General features: G+C 40.5%; 1 protein-coding gene and 1 long non-coding RNA gene across 8 annotated transcripts in view; one reads left to right on the forward strand and one right to left on the reverse strand.

Moving 5' to 3' along the window:
* Window positions 1–22,410, reverse strand: part of Vn (membrane-bound neuregulin protein vein) — a 277,589-nt gene that overhangs the window by 94,116 nt on the left and 161,063 nt on the right. The window lies entirely within an intron of this gene.
* The window catches only part of LOC139109661 (uncharacterized), a 133,998-nt gene that overhangs the window by 31,819 nt on the left and 79,769 nt on the right, over window positions 1–22,410 (forward strand). The gene's annotated exons all lie outside the window — the stretch shown is intronic.

Consider the following 22,410-nt stretch of genomic DNA (forward strand, 5'->3'; position numbering starts at 1 on the left):
CCCCGCTTCTTCCTCTCGTTCTTTCGCTTTCATTGCAATAAGACTACCTTAGCGCTAATTGATTAGTCTCGGCGCGCGGAGAAAAGATAGGAAGGATAAAAGAGTCGCGTTGAAATTGTCGCGAAAAATCATACTATCGCTATCTCTTTTAATTCGTTTTAATTCTGTCTTTTTTTTTTTTTTTTTTTTTATCGTACCGCGATATCTTAATTTGGTCAATGGCCTCTTTTATTATATTCGGGAAGTTCCCTTTTGATCCTTGGAAGATGTCCCCGTCCGATAACATTACTAGATGCCTTCCGGAAACTTAACTCTCGGGCAAGAAGACCCTACAATATTGCGTTATTACATCTACACCATTTCTCGTTCGTTCCAACTGGCTCTCGGCAGAAAACACCTTTATCTCGCAAGAACGCTCTTCGATCCGAAATAGTTCTTTCTTGGTTTCTCTATTGGTTTAACCCGGAATCGTGCTTACAATTCTTTCTTTTTTATTTTTTTAAACGGACAAATGATAATAATACTTATGCGATTATCAATATGTTATTCTCTATACTGACGAGTATGTGAACCTTTTTTATTCTCTGCGTAATAAAGAACTTGTCTATTATCCTGATATCGCGAGTCAGTCACTTTTGCGGACTATGATTTTTTAATCTCACTATTTTCTTTTGAAATATTCGCAAATTTCACGGGGTCGTGCAAATGGCAATGGTGTTCGATCTATCGGAACAGGAATCCGATGCACTTTGAGTCCGAGGGGTGCCGTTAGGGTTCGACACAAGAAAAAAAAAGATAAAAAAAAAAAAAACCGGCGGGGAATCCGGTTCTTAGCGAGAATGAAGTGCTCGACGGTGAAGTCCTCTAGAGAGCTTTCAAGTGCTTCCCATTCTACGTTCACCTCCTTCACCCTTTATCGCTATCCCTTCTCTCTCGTAGTCGGTCGACCTCCAACCTTCGCGGCACTTCTAAGAAGGTACGCCGTCTCCTCCCGCGTACGTGAAAGTCTTAACTCGCGCGATCGTGATATATATCGTGGTTACGCCCTGATTCGTCAAGAACTACCACGTCTTACATCTCGGAACAGCCTCCTCGCGACCGGGGTCCCTCTTTATCCCTATCCAGCGTTCATCTTACGCTTCGAACTTCCGTCTTCGCTATGCCTTCTGCCTTTGGGGAGCTTGTACCCGCTTCTACTATCTTTTCTTTTTGCCACGAGGAAAAATTTCTGCAGGGCACGACGTCCCACAGTGGCGGGATAAGTCGCAAGCCCGCGGTTTTTCATCGAGAAATTACGGCGCGTTCTTTGACTCTCGTTCTGGTGTTTTATCATCGTCATTTTTCCGAAGATTAACTCTTTCAAACGCGCAGCTGCTATTAAAAAAAAAATTTTTTTTTTTTACGTTACATTAAAAGATATTTTTGAAGTAATTAAAAAATATTATATGGCGTAATTTATTTAAACATAGTTTAGTTAAAAAAAAAAAAAAAGAATTGTAATTGTTTTAAAGAATACTATCTACTATCTACGTTGTTATTCTGCACATATGCGCTTTGACTGTTGTTTGAGCCGGTACTTTTAAGCGTTTCAAAGATTATAGCAGGTAGAACATCAAACCTCGATTAAATCCTTAATAGACGGCACGTCAGTTTGCATAAAACGCGGGCGCGTTGCGGGCCACCACGATGCGGTCTAATTTTCCTAAAAGGTGCGCCTTGGCGCCTAACATTTTACCGACATAGCGATATCGTGTTACAAAGTAGTTTTTGAATCCCTTCTCCTTCCTCCCTCTTTCGTTACCTCTCGCTTTCTAGCTCCCGAAGTTGCCGACTGTTAAGCCGCTCTCGAACGTTTTCAAAATCAAAGGCATGACGTGCCCTTTGATAGTATTCCCGCTAAAGGGCCCACTCGAAGTTCTCTTCGTTTCAGGGTGTTGCAAAAGGCGTCTTCTCTCGTAGCGTCAGCTCCTCGAAACGCGGTCGATAAAACGGAGGAACTTTACCGTTTCGAATAAAATTATCGGAATATTTTTCCAGAGATTTTGCCCGGAAGATACCGACGCGGTAAACTCATAGCGAAGCACATGGCACAGATGCGTCGCGCGCGACGCATCCTTTTTTCTTTTCCCTTCCTTTGATCAAATATTTCATACGCGATTCGCTATTATTTGTAGCTGCTGTTCAAAAATCTACAAGATATACCCTTAATATTACAAACTCCTAACATAAAAACTGCCGTTAAAATAATTATTAAAGCATTTATACTGAGATTTGTCCCGTTTATTATTTAAATAATTTATCAATAATTGCTTTTTTTTTCTTTTCCTTGGCTATTTTTTCTTTTTGTTGTATCACTCTTCTCGAATATTAGTTCAATATCGTCTCGCGACGCGACGGATTTGTGTAAAAACCTTATATTGATTCGCAATGCAATTTCTGCAGTGGTATTCGCCTGTAAGTTTTACCGAGAAAGAAACGCCGGCATAAGAGAGAATCGATGTAACCCTCGAGAAATATTTCCCTCGCGATCGGTGAAATATTTCTGGAAGATCCGCAGGGCAGAGTAGGTACTTTTCCAAACGGGGACCGATTTAAATCTAAGCAGAGTTTTGGCAAGCGCGCCGGATCGCGGATGTCGACGTGGAGGATACAGGAGAAACGTGGCTTCGTCTACCCGCGAGCTTTTGTCGAGGACGAGGCCTCCTCTTTTTCTTTCTCTTCTTCTCGTTTCGCCCTTCCCCTGTCTCTCCTCCTCTCGCTTTTCTCTTTCACCTATCATTTCGGTTCCACCTTGCTACGTTTCCCGGTCTCTGTATATCTCGCTATCTGACTCATCGGGCACCCGTGACTCATTCCCGAGGAGCAAGCAGAGAGAGTTGCTGGACCTTGCCGCGAATCTAAATAAATACGGGCGCGCGAAACGAAGAGGGCGGGTTTGGGCAGCGCCTAGAGCGAGACATCGCTTAGAAATGCGTGAGTAAGAACTTCACGCCGCGGTAAATTTATATCGCCGTTCCGGTGCCGTCACCTCCTAGACGTCTTCTCCACTTCTCCGTAGCCGTCGATTCCCCTCTGCGAGCCGCGAGGATCGATCGATCACGTCGACGTTCACGCAACACATTTATTTTTCTTTCTTTTTTTTTTTTCTTCCCCTTTAATTTTATTTCTTCATCGCGATCCGCCTTTCGAGAGCCCGACAATGTTTTTCTTTTAGTAGAGTGGAAGTTCCGAAGAAATCCTGTTCTCTTTAAAAATCACGGCTTCGCAATATTTTATTTGATACGACAGTGATGGAAAACCCCGACAGCGTTTCGTTTAACAAGCTAATGTATTAAAAAATAACCAGATTCGTCTTGCGCCGTCATATTTCCTTTATTAACGATGGATAAGGTATGACAATAGTACGGAAATTAGTTCGTCGAAGCAGAGTCGAAGATTTTTATTTTATTTATACAGTAATTAAAGTTGTATTAAACGTTATATCAAATTTCTCCGCGATATAAAGATAAACAAAACTTTTCGTATTAACTCTTTATCTCTTATTTATATATTACACGAGATGAGTTAATTTATAGGTATTTGAAAGCGTAATTACATTTTTATAATTTTACGCACAGTTAATGGATAAAAGTTTCATAATTTATCATTTATTAGCATTTACCGACGAGCAAGATAAAAAGCTCAAAAAGCGATGAAATTTATATTACAGCTGGGACCATTTATGATTACCTAAAAACTTTTTAACTCAAATTTAAATGTCAAATTAACGTTTAATGCAATCGATATATAAACGTGCATCAAAAGTGTCCTTTATAGAATTTGGTGCAGAATTTTGCGAGAGACTTTATCCCCGAGAAGTTCGTTTGATGTGGACATTTTGTGCAGTTTCTGCTAAATAGCGCGTTCGTCCGGGGAGCTTCGAATTGCAGACTTTACGTTGTAATTTACACATCGTATACCGCGCAGTGTGCGTTGCCCCTTTATTTGAGCCCGCATCGTGACGGTTACGGGCGGCCAACATTGCGCCATAAAGTTGCGTTGAGTGTAACGAAAGCTCGGCGAGGCGGAAGGGAAGTTTCGCGAGCGGAGCCGGGGGGCCAAAACTGCGGGGAAAAAGGGACCGATGGGACCGTCGCGTTGCGTCAGCGGCAATTAAAGAGAAACGATTAATTAGAAGTATCCGGTTTTAGCGCGCGTGGTCAAGCGACATTTGAGATCATAATAGGAATTTCTATCCGGCGCGCCGAGATGGCGGCTAATATTCGTGATGAATCTCTCACCGGGAGAGCCGGTGCGAAAGAGGGCGGCATCTCCCATCAGCGGATGGAAAGATAGCTGCGGGGAGACCGCTGTGTGGCTTTGTTCGCAAATTAATAATTAATTAAAACTGATGGAGCCGACCGGCTGTAACCAGAATCCCACACCGCCCGCGCGTTACCCGGCAACGTATAAATGTGATTATTCTTTCCTCGAATAAAGGCGCGCGGGCGTGGATATAACACCGTCATGTAAATTTGCACCTAAAAATTTTTCCATTTCGACAGATTTTTTTTTTTTTTTTTTTTTTAGTTAAATTTACAGGTACATTACCTTAAGCAATTTTGTCACATTTTTCATCAACGTAATATAGAGCGACATTAAATTGGTATGACGCTGGAATAATTAAAGTGTTTATTGCGGAATTTTAGGTCTGTGGAGAAAAAAAAAAAAATTATACAATATCAGTATTTTGAGTTGAAGTTAAGTTGACTCGTTGTAATTATTGACGGTTAGTTTTTCTTATCCGTCTAAAAATCAATTATTTATATTAATGTCGAGGGGGAAATTTTATATTTACCACTTTTATTTGTACCTGGTATAAAATGTCACGGATGTAATTCTAATTGTATATCCAACAGAAAATGTTTCCGTATTAAATTTGTATAACTAACATATAAATGTTACGTAATAAAATATAAACCAATTGTTAGCAAATAAAAATTAAAAAATATACAACACATATAAACTTAATAAATTGAATAAATTTAAAAATACACTCTCATCGGTTCGTAATTCTATATTGCGTTAATTTTTCTTTAAATAAAAAAAAAAAAAAAAAAAAAATGCTTGATCGGCACATACATTTTTCATAATACGAGATATCCATTTTTTACGATCGAATTGGAAGAAATGGCGCGGTCAAGAGCTTAATCACCAAGATAGAAGAGTCCTAGCAAATATCCGATATCCCTTACGTTAGTTATACGTCTCTTCCCCGGGCTTATAAATATCTTATCCCCCTATCGGGGGGTAGCGCAGTACGTTAGACTGACTTCTTCTTGACCTCTGCGGATCGCTCGTGGAAAATCGCCAGTCGATCTCTCGACTCCGCGATCCATCTCTGCCGTACTCTCGCCTCATCTTCGTCGGGTTTGCGGTTTGGGACTCGTTTACCGTGCGACAAGGGTGGGAAGACGGGGGAGGTTTTCGTTGGGGCAAACTCACGATACGGCGGCCGGTGCGCGACTTTGGACGGTGTCCAAGGAGCGTTGCAATTTCGCGCCGATGGAGGAAAGGGACGAGAATCGGGACCGGTTTCTTTCTCGGGTCGCCTTCTGAATCGCGCTCACCCTTGACTCTTTTCTACCAGCCTCTTACAACGACCAGGAGTTGCGACTTAATCGCGTTTGGCCGATTTCCAGGACACGAGCGGAAGTTACCCGTGAGTTTGCCATCCAGTCACCGGCTATTATCCTAAAACTATGTTTGTCTCATTCGCCGGCGGATGAGATCCTGGTACGTGTACACGATGCTCGTTTAGTCGTTAAGGTCTATCCTTCTTTTTCGCCGCGCGTATCTCTTTGCTCCTTCGATCGTTTTGCTAGAAGCGTAACGAAACGGCTCGTTTACTGATCGATCACTGATCCAACTGATTGAATTCTAATGCGTCGCAACGTAAAAATAAACGTTTCTTTTCGGTTAATTGTCTGGAAATTATTTTTATACGGACAGAGAAATATTTTATCGTCTTTATTTCGATATTACTGATTGATTGAACATGCACCGCGAATGTTTCCGTAATTTGAAGTCTTTATTCGGATACGAAGTTCGGTACGAGGAAGCGCAGTGCGCTCATTAGGAGATTTCGAAACTATTATATAAATGTTGCAAATGGCAACATGCGGAGAAACTTGTCGCGAGCTGATGATCGATTAACAATGCAGTGAGTTTCTGGAAGTAATCGAGCGCAGAGACCGGGGACGGGCGAGTGGAGTGCCTTCTCGGCTTCGAATTTATTCGCGCACACAATGAAAAGTATCCTGCAGGAGAGAGAACTTCGTTTCCATTCCCGCGTTAATACTTAACAGTGGAGGTATATAATTTCCTCGCTTCCGGCGGCTCGTTACGAATTTCCTTGAGCCCTCGCGCATTCGAAGTGTTAAATTAATAAGCATTGTTCTAAAGAGGGATCTCGCGGTTATGTCGGTTAAAAAGTATCATTAAAAATGAGGGTAAAAAAAAAAAAATGAGAGGAAGAAGTTTCGAGCTGAAAGTAGCTCACGTTCGCTGACCCACTCGACTCGGGCCGACAAATTATCATGCGGTTCAGATGTATTATACTGTAAAGTTTCACATTAAGCACATAAAGTCAATTTAAATTACAAATAATCATAAAATATTCTAGCCCTCTTCTTTTTTTTTTCTCTCTTTTTTCGAGGAAAAAGTTTTACCGCACCCGAGCCGGAACGTTTAATATCGTTATATTGTATACAATCATATTTGTTCTTCCTTATTGCCACTTATTTCTCATTTTGAGTTTAAAAATTCACGAAACACCTGTGCTGTTCTTTCATTGTTAGAACTCGCGAGATAACTAATACAATATACAGGGTTAGTGGGGGATAGGGAGGATAATTTCGCCGACGCGAATTTCGGAGGGAACGAGGACGGAAGGTGAAGAGAGGGAGAGAGTCACCGGGACTCGAAGCGTAATACGAGAACGAGTGGTACTTGCACGCTTGGTTCGTGCCTCTCTGCAAAACGGCAGCACGCGTGTATTTTCGCAGCACTTACACACGTACACAGAGCGCGGTAGCGACGTCGGAGTAACTTTTTCACGCCGAACGTACCTCGGCTGCCCGTTTTACATTGCGCCGCGCGGTCGCCGAGATTGGCACAACGCTACCCTTTATTTCCTTTGTCCAATTACACGCCGCCCGTTTTGGGTAATTACACCGCTGCCCCCGGGTTTTCGGACCCGCCCGGGCACGATAATCCACGTAGCCAGATGATAATTCGTCACGTGCGGCGGCTACAACGATAGCCGGTTTCCGCGGAAATATCCTCCCATTCATTTTACGAGTCGTATTTACGACGCGAATTTGTCGTTGTCGGATGCACGTTGATGCCGCGGCTCCAACCGCACGGTATGCGCTTTTCATACAAAGAATAACGAAGAGGAAATGCAATATTTGATTCGTACGGTTTTTTTTTCGGACCGGAACGCTATGCACTCGGTTTGTTTACGCAAGATTAAAAAAAAAAAAATTCTATAGGTAATAAATATTATAATTAAAAATTGTAAAACATCTCTTGAATCGATTTTTCGTTTATATTATTTTCTTATAAGCAATAATTAATTTTTCCAATAAAGGTGTCCCACATGGATTTAAATTATTATACCATTACAGTAATAGCGCCATATGCTCGGTAGCAATATTTCTCCAAGAGTTTCTTAGAAAGGCCACGAGAATTATTACTTATTTGCGCATAATGAATAATTAGAGGGGTGTATGTGATAATTATGAATCATCCGCTCTTATAATGAGATCAGGACTCTAACTCGATTAAGGGAAAGACGTGAGCGCGGGGTCGTTTAAGTAATTTGCAGCTGCGCAATTGTGCCATTAGAGTTAATTAATTTCTGCCGCTGATGGAAATATTTGCACCTATTTCACGGGTTTGCCTCGGCTTCAGCAAGTGTACGGTTTAATATGACGGTTTGTTTCGCCGTTGTGTTAAAATAGGGACGTTTTAGCCAGCTCCATTGCGCTCTCAAGATGTCGTCATGATCGAGGTGACACGAGAAATTGCCGAGTAAAAAGAAAAAATAAATAAAATGATATAAAATAATTGAGGGGGAAAAAAAATATATATATATATAGTTCGGCGTGTTAGCTGAAACGCGCGGCTCAGCTCGGTCGAAAACGGACGGGAATTTCATAGCGCACACGGTACGTCTGATTCACAGAACCATAAAGCGATTTCTGCCGGCGCATTACGCCGATCGAGGCGCGAAAATGCGGGAATGGCTTTTAATAGGGCGTCGAAGAGAGCTTCGCCCACACGGTTCGGCAAGCAAGGCTTTAAAAATAATCGGTGCCGTCCGCGGCCTCGCGGTTGGACGAGTCCGAACCGTTTATTCGTCGTGTTAATGGCTTCGGTCTTTCCAGCAATTTGTATTTACCGCTTTGGTTTCTCTTTGGGAAAACATATTTTTATAACCGGATGAAATTTCACGTTTAACTTTAGATCATATTTTAGAAGGGAAACGCATTTCAAAATTTGATATGTAAGAAATTTTAATTTAATATTTTAATTTAAAAAGTATGAAATAGATTCCTTTATTTTCGCGGATATATTTTTTTTTTTTTTTTTATTATTTTTTTTTTTTTCTTAATGGTTTAAATCCGTTATAACTGTTTTTGTAGCGTAAAGGAAAATTAGGTTTCCCTATTCTGTCTCTTGTATACACGTGTGTTGTTTTTACATTAAAAAATAATTTGTATTACAGAGTAGAGGTAACTTTGTTATAATGATTTCCGACCGTGGCTAATATCAGAAATCCAAAAGACTCGCGAAAGCCATATAGTATCCGTGGCGAAGCTGCACTTTTCGAGCAGCTTGGCATCTCGCGGCCGCGTTTTCCGTCGACAAAAAGAACGGCAACATTTGCATATGCGCTGAATCGCCATCTCTCTCTCGTTCTCTCTCTCCCTCTCTCTTCCCTCTTCTCTTTCGCGTTTTTCCGATAAATTATATTTGCCAAGTTGGGGTGCGAGGAACTCGGCCTCGGTGAGCCCATGCACGCGTGAACCGAGAGCCGCGGCGAATGCAGATTTACGCAAAATAGGAGCCCGTTTTTGAGAGACTGTTGGCCAACAGACAGCGAGAAAGAGAGAGAGAGAGAGAGAGAGAGAGAGAGAGAGAGAGAGAGGAAGAATGAAAAGAGAACACCCTCACGACGAGACCGTTGCAAATGCGGCTACGTATCCGGCGAACGTCGGCGCCGGACACAGGAAAACATATAATTTAACGGACGGAGATAGAGCTCGGTGTGCTAAACGGTCATTCGACCTATTTTCACAGGCCTCTATTATTACTGGGATCTTTGTCAGGACGTCGACACATGTTACCCGTTGAATTCGTATGCAATTAGCGTGGTAAATTTACACCCGAAGTAATCGTTCCAAAACATAGAAGGTAATACGATTTATTACTGTCCCGTTCTATATATATCGATTTCAAGTAGATCTTAATTTAATTAGAAAGATCGCGAAAAACAGCGATAGTCAGTCGTTTCTGTCGTATACAATTATAACTTCTGTTAATCAATTAACTCTTCAATTAAATACGTGCGATGCGACTTTTCGGTGTGTTTTGTTCGTGAATTATTTTAAAAGCTCATGTCGAGAAATGTATGTATTACGAGCTAACGACACGAACTAACTTTGACTTGATGAAATATTAATATTCGGATTTATACGTATGTTATTTTCAATTCACATATTGAAACGGAAAGACGAAGCTTATTTCAAAGTGTGCTTTTAATGTACTCGCCCGTTTGTAGAAAGAATGAAAATAAAAGATGTAAATGTAAAAAATTCACACAAAAACGCGGCCTGCGCGAATTGCGGTGTGGTGGTCGGTCGTCGAGAACATCTCGGATGTTTGCAATGATATATGTTGAACGTGAACAGTCTCACGACGAATAAGCGTACAGTGGCACTCGTCCGAGCTTTGGCACCGATTGTTCTTCAAGCCATAAGCGTGAAATTTTCTACGGAACGGCATGACGCTGTAAAACAATTCTTCGCTCGTGCGAGTACTTTGCTGTCTTGTCGAGTCGACGAAAAATATTCTTCACGTTATATTCGGCTCGCAAAAATTCTCGAAAGGAGTTTTCATTTCCGTACCTGTCTAATATTTTTATATACCCCGTACCGTATTTAAATAAATTAAATTGAACTAATAAGCTGTACAAGGGAATTATCGGTTCTATTATAAAATTTAAAATTTAATAAAATAAAGAGATTCAGTCGATGCTGGAAAAAATTTTTATTACGTCATGGAAAATATGTTTGAATAAATTACTGTTCGATAAAGTAGTGTACTTTTAAAAGATAAAAAATTCCTTACAATCGGACTGAATATTTAATTAAATATATATATGAATTAGTTACAACAATTAAAAAATTAAAATAATTGTAAACGAACCGAAAGCATTTGTTACACAAACTGTAATTCAACGTTGTAATTGCTTTATCACATACTAATTTTTTTATATGAAAGAAATCTGTTGCGGATTGTTAGTTTGAAGAGCCATATCTAGCACACTCGTAAATAATTCGGGAATACGGGACAGTGAGTTCTCCGAAATTTCATATAATTTCACCTTCACGGATTTAGAAACGGGGTGTGCAACGTCGCTGGTAAATAAGCGGCATAAATCAAAGCTCGAGTGTGCTGATGGCGCGGCGCGATTCGTCGCGTAAAAATTTCGCGAAAATTATCGCGGAACCTTGCGGAGCCGCGCGTAGGATTATCCCGGCTTTTTCTGCAAAACGAGGTTTCGCAGAAAGTTGGCAGCTCGTGGCAACTTGTATCCGTCCCGCGATGCAACCACGTTGCTTGGCCAAGCACATTATGTGGCACAGCTCGATGACGTAACACGAGAACGGCTTTAGAGGATTTTACCTGCATTTTAGCGAGATAATTCACTTTGGTTGTATGTTATAAACTCGATATGACCTTTCAACGGATATCTCACAAACTAAATTATATATCATCACAGTCGTTACGCCATCGTCAATGTTAATATCGAATTAACGTAGGTTTGTATGAACGATGTAAATAATATAATTTAAAAAAAAATCACTTAATTAAACATTTAGAGATAAACAGCAAATGATGATAATTTTAAACCAAGCAACTTTAGGGCATTTTGCACACATTGTGTACCGTAGCACTCGAATTATTATAACAGGATTACGGGTGGGTCAATTTTGTTGTACCAATAATTACGTATCTTTTACGTTTACATTTTTCGCGAAAAGTGTTCGCAGAGGACTCGGGAGATTAGATGTTTTCCTTTGGTTTTTATCGTTTACGGAGTTGTGTAGACTCTACGTGGCGGTTCTTTGGGGGGCGTCTCGTGAATTCCAACTCGCTATTCCGTGAGCTGCATTATACCGCGACCGGCACGTCAACGTTATTCGTCATCTTCGGATTCGTCCGTCAGTACGTGAGATTCTCCTCGCATTTGCGAACGCAAATTGACATTTGATAACAATACATCGTGCGTTGATATTGGCACTTTATACATATACGGCTTACAGCACGTCGTTTACTTTTCTCGAATAATATACAAAAACGTATTTGTCTCGCAGTTCAAGCTTGTCGAGCATGTGACGAGAATATTAAAATATCTCGTGACTTTTAATGAATTTCTGTCGCATTCTTCATGCGACGTATGTTCGTTATTTGATTTACATTATGAATGATATACTTAATATACATTTTTATACATGCGATTATCATTCTGCAACGAAGGTACGATAATAGAAACGTATTAGCAGTAGAACATGTCCGCGTCGAGTCAGACGGGATTTAATACATTAACGTTAGTCACGGCATAAAAACCTTAATGATACCTGTAAATGTATCATTGATAAAAATATTTCAGAGATGCGGTAAAACAATACGAGTATTTTTTTTAACGGAATCGTCACTTCTTTCGTGTTATTCCTCGCTTTTCGGCATGAAGATATGACAAACGGGTTGCAGTAAACCCCCCCGGTTTTCAGCTTCGCGCAAACGGCTTCACTCGTTACACACGGTCGCATCTGACGGCAAACGGTCCCGGGATCTGCGTGGTCTACGTGATTTTGAATCGACTGCGAAACGAGCGAACGGATGTACGTTTTGCCATGGCGCTCTCCTACTGTCTCCCTCGTAGCATTTCAATTTCCTTGTTCGGTGAATTCCGGGCCGCGTTGCACGCCACTGGCTCAATGTTTGTCAGCAAATATTGGTGCCGTGGCTTGGTCAGAACGAAGGTAGCGAGCATTTATTTTGGCTCCGGCAGCTGTCGCCTAGATCGTAAAGGCATCACGGAATAATGAGCGCGAACTGTGTTTACCGAGAGATATCGCAATGTATTTGCGAATTTTAGGGTGCGACTTCTGCATCAAAAAAGCGCTCATCGTGAATTTTCGACGTGCCGTTAGATTTTTGCAAAGTAATCGGAGATATCGTTTGTGACAAACGCGTAATGCACAATTAAGAAATCACATATGACACATCCGTGCACATTCTCTAAGTGCTAATATAAAAAATAAATAAATAAATAAATAATACATATGAAATTCATTAGCGGTGGATAAACCTAGTTGTTAATTATTACTATTCATCGAGAACCAATTGATAATGTACGAATTGTTTTATATTTCAATTCAGAGCTTTGTGCGAAATCACATGGTGACAGCACGGTAACACTACGCGCGCATACAAAGGCGAATGAAAAGCTCTTTATTCCAACAAACCTCATCTACGTAAATTGTAATTAAAAGTTGAAGTGTCGGCCGCGTCAAATGTACTAATGAGCATCAAAGATAAAAACGCGAAATTTATCACTTCAACGTGAGAATTCTGCAGGAAAGGGAGGAGAGGAATCGCTATGCGATGACCACATTATTTTGCCAACAGATTTCTATTGCTTGCCGTTTAATGAATTTCGTATTCGCCACTGCAGCTTGATGAATACTAATTACCGCGACAATTACATGCTTTGTCCGTGCGATAGTACGAAACGTTTGCAATTACGCGATACAATATCTCCACTCTACGCGATATTAATAACGTAAATACGCGTGCGTTCTTTTGATGTTTTATTAAAATTCTCCCGCGTGTCAAATTTTATTTATTCGCGCCGCTCGCACGAGACGATCGCGCTTGTTTTAATTTCCACGCTTCGGCGGACGTATGCGCGTTAAAAGTTACGCAATTCCCTCCGGTTCGCGCGGCGGCGTGGCATTGATTTTACGGTGACGTTAAGCGCGCACAACGTTTCCCAATTATCCGTGGGTTCTCTCGACTGCTCTCCGGTCGGATTCGTTAACCCATTAACATTTTATTACCGGCAATCTTTCCTCGGCCGCGGTGCCCGTTGCGATTAACCGGCGGAAGTCGGCGAGGAAACCCAGGTACACCGGCGCAGCGCCGATGTTAAGGGCGAGATGTAGAAGTAGGAAAGGGGCAGGCATAGCGGAGGAATAAGTTCCTCCGAGCTGCTTCCGTTACGGGGGGGGGAGGAGGGTGGGTGGGATGGCGGGAACGTGAATAGAAGTGGAAGAGATTTGTGAGTGGAAACACGGAAAATACGAGGACGTACTTCCACGACGTGCAGATCGCCGGAGGGGGTGGGCAGTCGTGGCGAGTGATTTATTCACTTAACCGTATATAGAGGCGAGATCGTATCGGCAGCATCGATTTTTCGCGGCGCGGATTGCGAGCGATTTGTCTTCCCCGGAAGGTATTTCCTCCCTACGTCTCTCACCCTCTCCCCTCTCCCTCCGCCTAGTTCCTTTCCCCGATTATCGCTGGAATCGACGATAATAATTGCCGCGGCATGACGACGCGGGAAAGCTGCAACGATAACCTTATTTCACCATTTTATAAAAGCGCAATCCCGCTTATAAATATCCTTTTGTAAAATTTAGTACACGCGGCTGTTCTTTTTATTGCTGCACGCGTGATGTAAATTCCCAGATGTTTCCGCGTATGTTTTCGTGGAAGTTTTCGTGCGAGGGATATTATACTCCGTTAATGGCTTTTACGAATTTACGACTCCTAGGTCTACGTATACGTATACGCGATATACTGTATGCACATATGTACGCATATGACTAATATTTTATTCATTATGCAGGCATAAGAACGAATTAATTTTACTTACACGCGTTACTGCGGTTTGCTGCATTTTGTCCCGGCCATGCTAAGGGGATTATTCAGCAGCGGTTTTTGCATTCTTAATATCAATTTGAATAAAATTCATTCGTATTCTTCGCGACATTTGTAATTATTTCACGCAGTCGTTATTGGCTCCTATTGGACACGGGGGGAGAAATTATTAACTATATAGCGTATATACATAATAAATACATTATTTCCCGGCGACGGCCAGAACGAAGCCAGTTCGATAATCCGCAACGGGGGTCAGAGCGTTCACCGTTGCAGTCTCCTTTACCACCTAATCGTACCTAAAGACGGTCTTTATGTTCGCCTTATCGTAGCCACGTGGTGCAACGTATGGACCCACGCCCACGGCATGTATAACGCCGCGATCAAATACGAGATTATCGCACTGGCGTATATATTTTACAGGAAATCGGTGATTTGAGAATGGAATAAATATACCGGGACGAATAGAACGATATCGTTTTCGCGGAACTCTCAAATCACCGGTGGTTTATATATTGCCCGAGGCGTGTCTTATTTTTAGGAGAGCGCTATAATTAAAATTTACCAGCGGTATTTAATAATAGAGTAATATATATATCAGTGATAGTAGGACGGACCGGTGGAATACTCGGGTGATTTTTCAGTGCGCTTATAGCATTGTTTACTTGTAGTTCACATATCGTTATCTTTATTTAGAAAATTATTAATCAATTTAATTTCAAAGTTGCCCCGAAAGCTTTGCTCGCCTTAATTCAGTTTCCTGTCGAGAGTTATTTATCGGCCATTGACAACTTATAAATTGGATTGCTTCGCGACTTCGTGGAACTTTGATAGCTGTCGATAAATCCCGTTTAACCACCATGGGGAAACCAAAGTAAAGAGGGAGAGAAGCCAGGGGAAAATAATTAAAATTGGCTCATTAAAATTTTCGTACATGCAGCTGCGTTATCCGATTGACGGCCGTCAAGGCTAATGATACGGTCAGTTTCGAAAGCGCTATAAATCCGTGAATTTAAATTGTTGCCAGACGAAAGTGCCTTGTTAAAAATTTAAATGTCGTCTAAAAATAACACGATATTTATTCCTCATTTGTTAATTTTTTTTTTTTTTTTTTTATTGCAGTCGTTATGCGAATTTATATTATTCTCGCGCGGATTGCAGCTATAAACTATGCGAACAAATACACAATATATTTGACATATGTAGGCATCGCATTAATTAACTCCGCTTTCGAACGTATTATATTGTTCTCATATTGACGATTTAAATTTTAAACGATCGTACGTATTCAGACGATAGCCGAAAGAAAGGAAGAAAACGACGTGCGCGTTTTGCAATCACGTAATAGCTTGTAACACGTCACACAGAACGACATCGGATCGATATAGCGCTAACGGAAACTCGATACCAATACGCCAATCGTTAACAAGCAAATAGCAAATTAAAGGCATCGAGTTTTAAACCCGTGAATTACATGACATTTTTTTTTTCTTTTTTTTTTGCCATATTAATTTTTTTTGCTCGAGTTTCACAGAAATATAAGTGACGTCTAATTAGCTGGCTGTTTTTCAAAAATAATTATGTACAATATGATTTATAATTCAAATACGTCAAGCGTCCCCTAATAAAATACGTATTCCTGCTGCACGTTCCATACCACGATTATCTAGCGTTACCATTTGCGCATTTATTCCGCGATAGGGATACGTAGTATATATCCGCGAGTTTCGGTATTCAATGCTTGGCAACGACTACTTGTACCTAGGGAAATCTCTTTTCCGTTCGCGCCATTACCGCGTAACGGTACTTCGCTATCTCGATGAAGCCAGTCGAGGGTCCTCGGACAGAAACGAGTCGTCGTCCTCGAGTCGATTCTCCCGCCCGCGAGTAGAGGAAGGACCTTCCGCTTTACTCTTTCCTTGCGCTCTTTCGTCCGCAATCAACGTGTGACATCGCCGATTCGAAGGCGCTTCCTCAAACAACTCTCTTGCTCCTTGTTCGCGTCGACCGGTGGATCTCAGCGACGATACCGGGGCAGCAGTCTCGTCATCATTCAGTTCGTTTCTTTTATCTCCCGGTTACTCCGATCTCCGCACTCGCGGCTGCTCCTCCTCAAATATAGCTCGATACCGCGTGAAAAGGACGGAAACGCGATACGGACTCGATTGTCTCGTTCCAATCGTTCATTCGTCCCGACCGACGTTGTTTAAAATGGCTCCGGCGCCATTCCGAATGTATGTTATACGCTTTCTTCGGAGACTTTGGTACATTTCGACTCCGCGTAGAGCCTCGCAATGTCAAAAAGCTTTCTACGGTGTCTTCATAAAGCTTTCTGACTGAAGTGTCGTTTTTCATATACTTTATAAGAAAATTTTAAGAAATATACGTGAATAAAGAAAAAAGTTTTTGAACGTGATATATTTTTTACTCGATACATATTTAGCTTATAAAATACTTTTGAAAGTGAAATATACCTGCGTTGGGTCAGACACATTTCAATTTATACAAATTAATACTGTTCTTTTTAGATTTAATGTTTTAAAAATTACGTTTTACATAAACCCATAATTAATTTATTATTTATAAAAAAAATTATTTTTTACGAAACGAGTTAGCATCAATGTTTTTTTTTTTTTATTTTAATTCAAGAAACTCGTTGAAGTAAGCGCGGCCTTTGAGCCGACACGTTTCTCCTTTCGATCTAATTTTCAGGAAATAACGAATGTCGTATATAGGGACGTCTCGCTGATAAGACTCGATTACTTTCGTCAACGGGCTTACGTTGCGGCCCGACAGTGCTTAAGGATGACAAATTAACGAGATAAGTACTGCGGTCGGATAATAAATGCGGCCGATGGAACACGCGCGAGATAATCCCGGAATAATTATCAGGTGCGGACCGCGTAGCGATATTGATCAGAAGATGAACGTATTGCCCGTGTCTTCGCATATCGCGGTAAACTTTGTCGTGTTGCATATCGGGCGTGTGTGCGATTAATTACTAATAACAATTATCCGCGGATATTGCCGCCGACGCACGAGGGGGCTTCCCATGAAGCGTCTGGTTACGTCGGCGCCACAATTCCACCGTCGTCGACGCTCTAATTCCAACTAAACGATTACCCAACTGATCGCGCCCTTTGATACACCCACCACGCCTGCAGATATCAATTTGGCGTTAGGTAATTGCCGCACTGCTCCGCTCGTGTCTGATCTTACGGGAGTTACATAATGCTAATAATTTAATAATATCATTATTATGAGAAGATTGCTCGTTACGTTAAACTCAAGGGTACACATTTCGATCGTTAAACTTTAATGGACCGGAAAATATAAGCTTGCCATCCTATCTCGGATACTAGTATTTCTAGATAATGCTAAAGAACAGTCTCTTCGATCAAATTTGTCCGTGGAAGCAAAGAGGATCGAGTAAAAAATACAAAAATAATCTTTACTCGTTAAATATATATATATAATTTTTTTTCCTTTTTTTAATTAGAAATATTTAGTTTCTTGATTTTATATTCAACGTTAGCTTCAGTTGTGTATATGTTTCAGTCGCACTGGCATTTCTATGAATATCGATTTTTCATTTGACTCACAATTCGTAACTTTTTATTTTATTTTATTTTATTTTTTTCCTTGTCGAAATTCTCATCGGTTGGGCTTTCAAACTAATTGCGAGACGCGATGCAAGAGACAGATTAAGAAATCCGAGAAACGTAAAAAGTTGTACCAAAGGATCCTGTAAAGGAATCCACACTTTTTCTTCGCCCGTTACCGAACGCACTCTTCGGACGCGTTTGATTCTTTTTTTTTTTTTTTTTTCTTTCCTTGTCCCTCCTCGCGCGATAGCATAAAGTTTTCTTTTCGTTCTTTACTACGAACGTAAAACTTCATTACACGCGACATCAAAGCTGCGCTCTCGATGGTCAAAGCGAATTATAAACCTCGCGAAAGTCAATGCCCTCGAGAGATTTCGATTCAGATTCGTAGGTCGAATGTGATCTGACAATATTCGGGACATGATTCGACGGTAATAATATTACGTCACGATCTCTCGGATACTTCGGGATTAATTTCGTGGCAATCATTTTCGCATAAGGGCATAGCATCGTGTCCAGGCGTACCGAGAAGATCTTATTAGCGTTAGTATATTACAGTTATTATTTCGAGTATTCGGAACATATTAAAACCATGTAAAGTATTACAGCACATTAATACACATCATATTTTTATGCTATTTGATAAAAAGTTCGATTCGTCTGTTTTATTGTTTCTTTTTAATTTTTTAATTTTTCCACGTCTTTGTTTTTTAACGAATTAATTTTGCAAAATTGATAGGAAAAAAAAAAAACTTTTTTGCGAAACACTGTTCTTCAGAATTTGTAATTTAAATTAAACTTTGTGTACAACTTTTGTAACTCTGTTTATTCTGGGAAATAATTTCTCTCAATTTTTCCACTTATTCTTGAATGTATGAAATATGAGATAAGTATTCATATTTCCATGTGAGAGTTTCAGGAAATAAAAATGTGACAGTTGCTACATATAGAAATTCGATTTCCCACGGGAAGTATATCTTTTCTAGATAGTATTTCGAAAACGGAAAACATATGGGATCTGTCTCATCCTTATTTTATTTTTGAAACCAAATGAATAGAAAGCTCGTATCTTTGGGCACGAGCGCGTTGTTCTCGTATATCCGTTTTGTTTTGTATATCGCGTCGGTGATTTGACAAGATTACGGGGTTTATTTTCGAGTCAAGTGCCGGCGTTCGTTACTCGAAAATTTCAATATTTCTTCCGCTTGTCCGGCAATTCTTGCCAAACAAAACGCCGGGCGGGTGGAAGAAATCGGTGGGAGAGAAAGAGAGAGAGAGGAAGCGGGCGGGCGAGAGAGATTTACCGATGTATCGCGTGGACACAAAGGCCCCAGAATATATTTCCGTGCCCGGCGGGACCATCATCTATAAAATACACGCCGCTCGGTCTAGACGAGCTTAAGCGGCGGATGACAGTTTTACGTTGCCGGTTATGCGAGCGGAGCTGGTCGACGACGACGGAACGAGAAAGGGAGATCCGTGGCGCACATGACTCCGTATTAAACAGCGCAGATACGTTCGATTTTATGACGACGTTGTATCCGACAAAAATGACGGGGCGAATGACATTGGCGTCGCACGTCGCGAGATACGTAGCATCCGGCTTATCTCAGTCGCGGAGATAGTAATTGGAAATTACGATAAAGTACATTCTAAACATGGGGACGATTGAGGGTACGACGTCGTAAAATCGGTCAGGATTCTTTTGCCATCGCGAGAATGTGTTTACGATCGTCACACTAGCCACTTCTCTTTCGTCGGCGGTAGCAGCGGTGCTTTACTCGCCGCCGTCGGTCTTGAAATTTATTCATGTACGAACGGTTGCGTAATTAGGAATTAATGTTTTGTATAATCACGACGTCGTTCTTCCGCTTCTGTATAGATTTCGGCTTGACAGATAAATGTTAGTAGCGGCACTTTTCTTATTTTGACAGGACATGTAGTAGAGCAATTTAAGAGATGAAAAGAGATATTTCGGTGTTTAAGAAACAGAACTGTTAATTTTATATATTTATATTATTTATTTTTGGAAGACGAGATTAATTTTTGACATTAAGTGTCAGAAACGGGAAGATAGCTGCCGAGTAGCGCGATGGAAATTTGCAAGTTAAACATTTTTAGAAAATGCGTCGTGAGAACGAGTTCGGAAAGCGACGTGGTCCAGCCGAACGTGGTCCATTTCCATCATGACTGGGATATAACGGGTGGCCCAGTGAGAAAGCGCGAGTGGCGGCGAATTTATGGGCCGCTCCGAGATTATTCCGAGACTTACGCGCCGAGGAAAGGTGCATCGCGCTAAACAAATTTATGGCACGCCCGAGATTATGGCCGACGAGAAGTAGCTGGAGAGCTCCCTGGCGAATTTTCCGAATCGAAATTCCGCGCCCGTCCCAGCTGTCTTCTCTCTTTTGCCTTCAGATGAAGCCCGCGCGCGCGCTTTCACGAAAGCGTCGATCACGGCGGGATATACCCTCAATTTATTTCCTTTTCGTTAGAAGTTCTCTTCGCGCTCGTAAATACGTAGAACCTAGTATGAGACAGACTCCCACTGTGAAACGCGCTGTAGTAACTGGAAGAAGCGTCTTAAGTTTGAACTCGAGTATTACAGTATTCTACGTCTGTTCATAAAAATTCGTGAAATTATTGCTAAAAACATTGCTAGACATTCTGGCTTATTATTACAATAAAAAAATTTTTGTATTGCTATTAAAAATATTAATTAATTAAAAAAAAAAGAAAAAAAAATACGAACAATAGGCTCATTTTCAGAATTTTTTTTTTATATAATGCGTATGACGTTTAACGTTTATGCAATATATATTGTTTTTGCTCAACTATAACTCAACTGTTACCGATAAGTTAATCAGATAGCAACGCGATTACCAATCACGATTAAATTACACGATGATTGATCGAAGTCGTGGAGTTCAGCGGTAATATTTCCTTGCGGAAAAACAAATTTTTATAAGCATTATTTATCATCATATGCGAATAACTCGCGGTTATCGAAAAATATGCAAGGAAATATGATGAGGTATACGAGTTTAATAACAAATACAGTCGTCAATAATATTTACTAAAAATAAAAATTTTAAAAATAAAAATAAAAAATTAAGGAAAAATAAAAAGCGGCAAAGTAGCACGATTACACGAGTTGGTCTCGCGTAGCCGGCTTTAATCGAATGATTCAATCTAACATATACTATAATGTCAAAATAGCATTCAGTGATAGCAATTAATGCCACATAATAAATCAAAGGCAGACGCACATGCAGTTTCAGCGATTACATCGGGCTCGCTTGTAATGATCGATGAAAAATGTCGCGCAATGAACTTCAACTAATATCATGATTGATTGCGAAACGAATGTCGCATTCTACGACAGCAGTTATGCTCATATTACATCACGCGGTGCGAGCATATGTGAATTCTCCGCGCACTTGTTGAGCATTATTTCGACTAATTAAAAAAAAAAAAAAGTATTAAAGAAAAAAGTCTTTTACAGCTTCCAAGGCCTGTTATTATAAATCTGGAAGCGTTTTCGTCGAACAAAAAATTGGTTAAAGAATGATAGAAGCACGTTATTTTTTAATAAATTGCTATTTATATATTAAATATGTTAAATAAGAACGCAATTAGTAGTTTCATGCAGAGAGGAATCTTAATTATGCCAGTAATAACGTAATTGGCTGCAAGCTTGTTAGTCGTGCTTTTAGGGTGTTATGCGCAAACTATTGCTGTTTCTGAATTGGTATCTCTCGCGTGCGGATAAATAAAAAGATATTGTACGAATGCATTATATTTAAATAAATATCTTAGGCATCTTATGTTTAAAATAATAAGCCCAGGGTTGTTTTAGTAAAAACCGGAAATTCCAACGAGATACTTATATAGAGACAACATTAATATCTTCAAATTTCAATATAATAAAGTGCAGTATAACAGCTGAAGAATGTCTGCGCGGCTCGCGGAAGCAATTTCGCGCAGATGCAAACACGTACACTATTTTTGAAGATGAAACGTCGCATATATGCGTATGCCGATCAGAAGGAACATTTCAATTTTTAACGATACAGCGCCCATAAATCCGTGACGTTAAAACACACGTCATACGACGCGGTACATAAGATTTTTTAATGGGACACGCGCACGCTATTTTCACGACGACGGTGGGGGGTCTTTTTTTTATGTTTCATTTGGATGAGTGCGCGAGAAATGGACGCGAGCTGTTCTCGAACTTACTGAATGCGAAGTTGGCGAGACGTTACTTGCAATTTGAGTTTGGAAGCTCGTTAAAATTTATCGAACTGTGAGAAAAGCTACACATTGCTCTCTTCTTAACTCTCGCGACGGTTCGCGCCTCGTCGTTCTTCACTTTCCCCGAGTGGAAATTCATCTACCTATTTTGATTTGGCAACTAGTACTTAGATCGCGCAGATTACATATATTCCTTAGTTATTGACTTGTTACTATCCATAATTTATAAGAAAGTATTTATTATTTAATGACTATCTGAGTTAGTGTCAATCCATTACAATATAAAATTCAAAAAGTAAGATTGTCATTAAAAAAAAAAAAAAATCTG

The sequence above is a fragment of the Cardiocondyla obscurior genome, linkage group LG18, assembly GCF_019399895.1.
Source record: "Cardiocondyla obscurior isolate alpha-2009 linkage group LG18, Cobs3.1, whole genome shotgun sequence".
Taxonomy (NCBI): Eukaryota; Metazoa; Arthropoda; class Insecta; order Hymenoptera; family Formicidae; genus Cardiocondyla; species Cardiocondyla obscurior.